At 40.2% G+C, this 7,500-nt stretch overlaps 12 non-coding genes across 12 annotated transcripts; all 12 read left to right on the top strand.

Annotated features, from left to right (window-relative positions):
• The first annotated feature begins 784 nt into the window (after positions 1-784).
• On the top strand, positions 785-856 carry trnap-agg (transfer RNA proline (anticodon AGG)). The gene has a single exon. It is a non-coding gene; the product is annotated as a tRNA-Pro (tRNA).
• Positions 857-1,108: 252 nt separating this feature from the next.
• trnap-agg (transfer RNA proline (anticodon AGG)) lies at positions 1,109-1,180 on the top strand. The gene has a single exon. It is a non-coding gene; the product is annotated as a tRNA-Pro (tRNA).
• Positions 1,181-1,432: 252 nt separating this feature from the next.
• On the top strand, positions 1,433-1,504 carry trnap-agg (transfer RNA proline (anticodon AGG)). The gene has a single exon. It is a non-coding gene; the product is annotated as a tRNA-Pro (tRNA).
• Positions 1,505-2,080: 576 nt separating this feature from the next.
• On the top strand, positions 2,081-2,153 carry trnap-agg (transfer RNA proline (anticodon AGG)). The gene has a single exon. It is a non-coding gene; the product is annotated as a tRNA-Pro (tRNA).
• A 575-nt stretch (positions 2,154-2,728) lies between these two features.
• On the top strand, positions 2,729-2,800 carry trnap-ugg (transfer RNA proline (anticodon UGG)). The gene has a single exon. It is a non-coding gene; the product is annotated as a tRNA-Pro (tRNA).
• Positions 2,801-3,052: 252 nt separating this feature from the next.
• Positions 3,053-3,124, top strand: trnap-agg (transfer RNA proline (anticodon AGG)). The gene has a single exon. It is a non-coding gene; the product is annotated as a tRNA-Pro (tRNA).
• An 890-nt stretch (positions 3,125-4,014) lies between these two features.
• trnap-agg (transfer RNA proline (anticodon AGG)) lies at positions 4,015-4,087 on the top strand. The gene has a single exon. It is a non-coding gene; the product is annotated as a tRNA-Pro (tRNA).
• A 575-nt stretch (positions 4,088-4,662) lies between these two features.
• On the top strand, positions 4,663-4,734 carry trnap-agg (transfer RNA proline (anticodon AGG)). Its single transcript has one exon. It is a non-coding gene; the product is annotated as a tRNA-Pro (tRNA).
• Positions 4,735-4,986: 252 nt separating this feature from the next.
• Positions 4,987-5,058, top strand: trnap-ugg (transfer RNA proline (anticodon UGG)). The gene has a single exon. It is a non-coding gene; the product is annotated as a tRNA-Pro (tRNA).
• Positions 5,059-5,310: 252 nt separating this feature from the next.
• Positions 5,311-5,382, top strand: trnap-agg (transfer RNA proline (anticodon AGG)). The gene has a single exon. It is a non-coding gene; the product is annotated as a tRNA-Pro (tRNA).
• An 890-nt stretch (positions 5,383-6,272) lies between these two features.
• On the top strand, positions 6,273-6,344 carry trnap-agg (transfer RNA proline (anticodon AGG)). The gene has a single exon. It is a non-coding gene; the product is annotated as a tRNA-Pro (tRNA).
• A 252-nt stretch (positions 6,345-6,596) lies between these two features.
• On the top strand, positions 6,597-6,668 carry trnap-ugg (transfer RNA proline (anticodon UGG)). The gene has a single exon. It is a non-coding gene; the product is annotated as a tRNA-Pro (tRNA).
• Positions 6,669-7,500: the final 832 nt, after the last annotated feature.

The following is a 7,500-nucleotide window of genomic DNA, read 5'->3' as shown; positions in this document are numbered from 1 at the left end:
AACTGTTTAAAAAACAACCAAGCACAACAACTCAGTAGGAAAAAACAGGCATTTTGCTGACCAAGTCTAGAGATACGCTGCTTAAATTCTCTTGCCCAGTTACAAGGGATCTTGTCACGTTGACATCGATTGTTCAGGCATTTGTCGGCTCGTTGGTCTAGGGGTATGATTCTCGCTTTGGGTGAGAGAGGTCCCGGGTTCAAATCCTGGACGAGCCCGGAAGAACTTGATGGTTGCATTGTCTGACATTATTCGAGCAAAATAAGTGAATGTTAACAAAATTGTAAAAATCCAATTTAGTTCATCTATGTTCTTGAGTATTGAAACTGTTTAAAAAACAACCAAGCACAACAACCCAGTAGGAAAAAAATTGAAATTTGCTGACCAAGTCTAGAGATACGCTACTTAAATTCTCTTGCCCAGTTACAAAGAATCTTGTCACGTTGACATCGATTGTTCAGCCATTTGTCGGCTCGTTGGTCTAGGGGTATGATTCTCGCTTTGGGTGCGAGAGGTCCCGGGTTCAAATCCTGGAAGAACTTGATGGTTGCATTGTCTGACATTATTTGAGCTAAATAAGTGAATGTTAACAAAATTGTAAAAATCCAATTTAGTTCATCTATGTTCTTGAGTATTGAAACTGTTTAAAAAACAACCAAGCACAACAACTCAGTAGGAAAAAACGGGCATTTTGCTGACCAAGTATAGAGATACGCTGTTTAAATTCTCTTGCCCAGTTACAAGAGATCTTGTCACGTTGATATCGATTGTTCAGTCATTTGTCGGCTCGTTGGTCTAGGGGTATGATTCTCGCTTAGGGTGCGAGAGGTCCCGGGTTCAAATCCCGGACGAGCCCGGAAGATCTTGATGGTTGCATTGTCTGTCATTATTCGAGCAAAATAAGTAAATGTTAACAAAATTGTAAACATCCAATTTAGTTCATCTATGTTCTTGAGTATTGAAACTGTTTAAGAAACAACCAAGCACAACAACCCAGTAGGAAAAAAATGGAAATTTGCTGACCAAGTCTAGAGATACGCTACTTAAATTCTCTTGCCCAGTTACAAAGAATCTTGTCACGTTGACATCGATTGTTCGGCCATTTGTCGGCTCGTTGGTCTAGGGGTATGATTCTCGCTTAGGGTGCGAGAGGTCCCGGGTTCAAATCCCGGACGAGCCCGGAAGTACTTGATGGTTGCATTGTCTGTCATTATTGGAGCAAAATAAGTAAATGTTAACAAAATTGTAAAAATCCAATTTAGTTCATCTATGTTCTTGAGTATTGAAACTGTTTAAAAAACAACCAAGCACAACAACCCAGTAGGAAAAAAATTTAAATTTGCTGACCAAGTCTAGAGATACGCTGTTTAAATTCTCTTGCCCAGTTACAAGAGATCTTGTCACGTTGATATCGATTGTTCAGCCATTTGTCGGCTCGTTGGTCTAGGGGTATGATTCTCGCTTAGGGTGCGAGAGGTCCCGGGTTCAAATCCCGGACGAGCCCGGAAGATCTTGATGGTTACATTGTCTGTCATTATTCGAGCAAAATAAGTAAATTTTAACAAAATTGTAAAAATCCAATTTAGTTCATCTATGTTCTTGAGTATTGAAACTGTTTAAAAAACAACCAAGCACAACAACTCAGTAGGAAAAAACAGGCATTTTGCTGACCAAGTCTAGAGATACGCTGCTTAAATTCTCTTGCCCAGTTACAAGAGATCTTGTCACGTTGACATCAATTGTTCAGCCATTTGTCGGCTCGTTGGTCTAGGGGTATGATTCTCGCTTTGGGTGCGAGAGGTCCCGAGTTCAAATCCCGGACGAGCCCGGAAGAACTTGATGGTTGCATTGTCTGACATTATTCGAGCAAAATAAGTGAATGTTAACAAAATTGTAAAAATCCAATTTAGTTCATCTATGTTCTTGAGTATTGAAACTGTTTAAAAAACAACCAAGCACAACAACTCAGTAGGAAAAAACAGGCATTTTGCTGACCAAGTCTAGAGATACGCTGCTTAAATTCTCTTGCCCAGTTACAAGAGATCTTGTCACGTTGACATCAATTGTTCAGCCATTTGTCGGCTCGTTGGTCTAGGGGTATGATTCTCGCTTAGGGTGCGAGAGGTCCCGGGTTCAAATCCCGGACGAGGTCGGAAGATCTTGATGGTTGCATTGTCTGTCATTATTCGAGCAAAATAAGTAAATGTTAACAAAATTGTAAAAATCCAATTTAGTTCATCTATGTTCTTGAGTATTGAAACTGTTTAAAAAACAACCAAGCACAACAACCCAGTAGGAAAAAAATGGAAATTTGCTGACCAAGTCTAGAGATACGCTACTTAGATTCTCTTGCCCAGTTACAAAGAATCTTGTCACGTTGACATCGATTGTTCGGCCATTTGTCGGCTCGTTGGTCTAGGGGTATGATTCTCGCTTTGGGTGAGAGAGGTCCCGGGTTCAAATCCTGGACGAGCCCGGAAGAACTTGATGGTTGCATTGTCTGACATTATTCGAGCAAAATAAGTGAATGTTAACAAAATTATAAAAATCCAATTTAGTTCATCTATGTTCTTGAGTATTGAAACTGTTTAAAAAACAACCAAGCACAACAACTCAGTAGGAAAAAACAGGCATTTTGCTGACCAAGTCTAGAGATACGCTGCTTAAATTCTCTTGCCCAGTTACAAGAGATCTTGTCACGTTGACATCAATTGTTCAGCCATTTGTCGGCTCGTTGGTCTAGGGGTATGATTCTCGCTTTGGGTGCGAGAGGTCCCGGGTTCAAATCCCGGACGAGCCCGGAAGATCTTGATGGTTGCATTGTCTGACATTATTCGAGCAAAATAAGTGAATGTTAACAAAATTGTAAAAATCCAATTTAGTTCATCTATGTTCTTGAGTATTGAAACTGTTTAAAAAACAACAAAGCACAACAACCAAGTAGGAAAAAACGGGCATTTTGCTGACCAAGTCTAGAGATACGCTGCTTAAATTCTCTTGCCCAGTTACAAGAGATCTTGTCACGTTGACATCAATTGTTCAGCCATTTGTCGGCTCGTTGGTCTAGGGGTATGATTCTCGCTTAGGGTGCGAGAGGTCCCGGGTTCAAATCCCGGACGAGCCCGGAAGATCTTGATGGTTGCATTGTCTGTCATTATTCGAGCAAAATAAGTAAATGTTAACAAAATTGTAAAAATCCAATTTAGTTCATCTATGTTCTTGAGTATTGAAACTGTTTAAAAAACAACCAAGCACAACAACTCAGTAGGAAAAAACAGGCATTTTGCTGACCAAGTCTAGAGATACGCTGCTTAAATTCTCTTGCCCAGTTACAAGGGATCTTGTCACGTTGACATCGATTGTTCAGGCATTTGTCGGCTCGTTGGTCTAGGGGTATGATTCTCGCTTTGGGTGAGAGAGGTCCCGGGTTCAAATCCTGGACGAGCCCGGAAGAACTTGATGGTTGCATTGTCTGACATTATTCGAGCAAAATAAGTGAATGTTAACAAAATTGTAAAAATCCAATTTAGTTCATCTATGTTCTTGAGTATTGAAACTGTTTAAAAAACAACCAAGCACAACAACCCAGTAGGAAAAAAATTGAAATTTGCTGACCAAGTCTAGAGATACGCTACTTAAATTCTCTTGCCCAGTTACAAAGAATCTTGTCACGTTGACATCGATTGTTCAGCCATTTGTCGGCTCGTTGGTCTAGGGGTATGATTCTCGCTTTGGGTGCGAGAGGTCCCGGGTTCAAATCCCGGAAGAACTTGATGGTTGCATTGTCTGACATTATTCGAGCAAAATAAGTGAATGTTAACAAAATTGTAAAAATCCAATTTAGTTCATCTATGTTCTTGAGTATTGAAACTGTTTAAAAAACAACCAAGCACAACAACTCAGTAGGAAAAAACAGGCATTTTGCTGACCAAGTCTAGAGATACGCTGCTTAAATTCTCTTGCCCAGTTACAAGAGATCTTGTCACGTTGACATCAATTGTTCAGCCATTTGTCGGCTCGTTGGTCTAGGGGTATGATTCTCGCTTAGGGTGCGAGAGGTCCCGGGTTCAAATCCCGGACGAGGTCGGAAGATCTTGATGGTTGCATTGTCTGTCATTATTCGAGCAAAATAAGTAAATGTTAACAAAATTGTAAAAATCCAATTTAGTTCATCTATGTTCTTGAGTATTGAAACTGTTTAAAAAACAACCAAGCACAACAACCCAGTAGGAAAAAAATGGAAATTTGCTGACCAAGTCTAGAGATACGCTACTTAAATTCTCTTGCCCAGTTACAAAGAATCTTGTCACGTTGACATCGATTGTTCGGCCATTTGTCGGCTCGTTGGTCTAGGGGTATGATTCTCGCTTTGGGTGAGAGAGGTCCCGGGTTCAAATCCTGGACGAGCCCGGAAGAACTTGATGGTTGCATTGTCTGACATTAGTCGAGCAAAATAAGTGAATGTTAACAAAATTATAAAAATCTAATTTAGTTCATCTATGTTCTTGAGTATTGAAACTGTTTAAAAAACAACCAAGCACAACAACTCAGTAGGAAAAAACGGGCATTTTGCTGACCAAGTCTAGAGATACGCTGTTTAAATTCTCTTGCCCAGTTACAAGAGATCTTGTCACGTTGATATCGATTGTTCAGCCATTTGTCGGCTCGTTGGTCTAGGGGTATGATTCTCGCTTAGGGTGCGAGAGGTCCCGGGTTCAAATCCCGGACGAGCCCGGAAGATCTTGATGGTTACATTGTCTGTCATTATTCGAGCAAAATAAGTAAATTTTAACAAAATTGTAAAAATCCAATTTAGTTCATCTATGTTCTTGAGTATTGAAACTGTTTAAAAAACAACCAAGCACAACAACTCAGTAGGAAAAAACAGGCATTTTGCTGACCAAGTCTAGAGATACGCTGCTTAAATTCTCTTGCCCAGTTACAAGAGATCTTGTCACGTTGACATCAATTGTTCAGCCATTTGTCGGCTCGTTGGTCTAGGGGTATGATTCTCGCTTTGGGTGCGAGAGGTCCCGGGTTCAAATCCCGGACGAGCCCGGAAGAACTTGATGGTTGCATTGTCTGACATTATTCGAGCAAAATAAGTGAATGTTAACAAAATTGTAAAAATCCAATTTAGTTCATCTATGTTCTTGAGTATTGAAACTGTTTAAAAAACAACCAAGCACAACAACCAAGTAGGAAAAAACGGGCATTTTGCTGACCAAGTCTAGAGATACGCTGCTTAAATTCTCTTGCCCAGTTACAAGAGATCTTGTCACGTTGACATCAATTGTTCAGCCATTTGTCGGCTCGTTGGTCTAGGGGTATGATTCTCGCTTAGGGTGCGAGAGGTCCCGGGTTCAAATCCCGGACGAGCCCGGAAGATCTTGATGGTTGCATTGTCTGTCATTATTCGAGCAAAATAAGTAAATGTTAACAAAATTGTAAAAATCCAATTTAGTTCATCTATGTTCTTGAGTATTGAAACTGTTTAAAAAACAACCAAGCACAACAACTCAGTAGGAAAAAACAGGCATTTTGCTGACCAAGTCTAGAGATACGCTGCTTAAATTCTCTTGCCCAGTTACAAGGGATCTTGTCACGTTGACATCGATTGTTCAGGCATTTGTCGGCTCGTTGGTCTAGGGGTATGATTCTCGCTTTGGGTGAGAGAGGTCCCGGGTTCAAATCCTGGACGAGCCCGGAAGAACTTGATGGTTGCATTGTCTGACATTATTCGAGCAAAATAAGTGAATGTTAACAAAATTGTAAAAATCCAATTTAGTTCATCTATGTTCTTGAGTATTGAAACTGTTTAAAAAACAACCAAGCACAACAACCCAGTAGGAAAAAAATTGAAATTTGCTGACCAAGTCTAGAGATACGCTACTTAAATTCTCTTGCCCAGTTACAAAGAATCTTGTCACGTTGACATCGATTGTTCAGCCATTTGTCGGCTCGTTGGTCTAGGGGTATGATTCTCGCTTTGGGTGCGAGAGGTCCCGGGTTCAAATCCTGGAAGAACTTGATGGTTGCATTGTCTGACATTATTTGAGCTAAATAAGTGAATGTTAACAAAATTGTAAAAATCCAATTTAGTTCATCTATGTTCTTGAGTATTGAAACTGTTTAAAAAACAACCAAGCACAACAACTCAGTAGGAAAAAACGGGCATTTTGCTGACCAAGTATAGAGATACGCTGTTTAAATTCTCTTGCCCAGTTACAAGAGATCTTGTCACGTTGATATCGATTGTTCAGTCATTTGTCGGCTCGTTGGTCTAGGGGTATGATTCTCGCTTAGGGTGCGAGAGGTCCCGGGTTCAAATCCCGGACGAGCCCGGAAGATCTTGATGGTTGCATTGTCTGTCATTATTCGAGCAAAATAAGTAAATGTTAACAAAATTGTAAACATCCAATTTAGTTCATCTATGTTCTTGAGTATTGAAACTGTTTAAGAAACAACCAAGCACAACAACCCAGTAGGAAAAAAATGGAAATTTGCTGACCAAGTCTAGAGATACGCTACTTAAATTCTCTTGCCCAGTTACAAAGAATCTTGTCACGTTGACATCGATTGTTCGGCCATTTGTCGGCTCGTTGGTCTAGGGGTATGATTCTCGCTTTGGGTGCGAGAGGTCCCGGGTTCAAATCCCGGACGAGCCCGGAAGTACTTGATGGTTGCATTGTCTGTCATTATTGGAGCAAAATAAGTAAATGTTAACAAAATTGTAAAAATCCAATTTAGTTCATCTATGTTCTTGAGTATTGAAACTGTTTAAAAAACAACCAAGCACAACAACCCAGTAGGAAAAAAATTTAAATTTGCTGACCAAGTCTAGAGATACGCAACTTAAATTCTCTTGCCCAGTTACAAAGAATCTTGTCACGTTGACATCGATTGTTCAGCCATTTGTCGGCTCGTTGGTCTAGGGGTATGATTCTCGCTTTGGGTGAGAGAGGTCCCGGGTTCAAATCCTGGACGAGCCCGGAAGAACTTGATGGTTGCATTGTCTGACATTATTCGAGCAAAATAAGTGAATGTTAACAAAATTATAAAAATCCAATTTAGTTCATCTATGTTCTTGAGTATTGAAACTGTTTAAAAAACAACCAAGCACAACAACTCAGTAGGAAAAAACAGGCATTTTGCTGACCAAGTCTAGAGATACGCTGCTTAAATTCTCTTGCCCAGTTACAAGGGATCTTGTCACAATGACATCGATTGTTCAGGCATTTGTCGGCTCGTTGGTCTAGGGGTATGATTCTTGCTTTGGGTGCGAGAGGTCCCGGGTTCAAATCCCGGACGAGCCCGGAAGAACTTCATGGTTGCTTTTTCTGTTGTTGTTGGAGAAAAATAAGTGATTGTTAACAAAATTGTACCAACCCAATTTAGTTCATCTATGTTCTTGATTATTGAAACTGTTTAAAAAACAACCAAGCACAACAACTCAGTAGGAAAAAACGGGCATTTTGCTGACCAAGTCTAGAGATACGC

This window comes from Pungitius pungitius, chromosome 4 (genome assembly GCF_949316345.1).
Source record: "Pungitius pungitius chromosome 4, fPunPun2.1, whole genome shotgun sequence".
NCBI lineage: Eukaryota > Metazoa > Chordata > Actinopteri > Perciformes > Gasterosteidae > Pungitius > Pungitius pungitius.
Note: the sequence above shows the minus strand (reverse complement) of the source record. Positions and strands in the feature narration are given on the sequence as shown.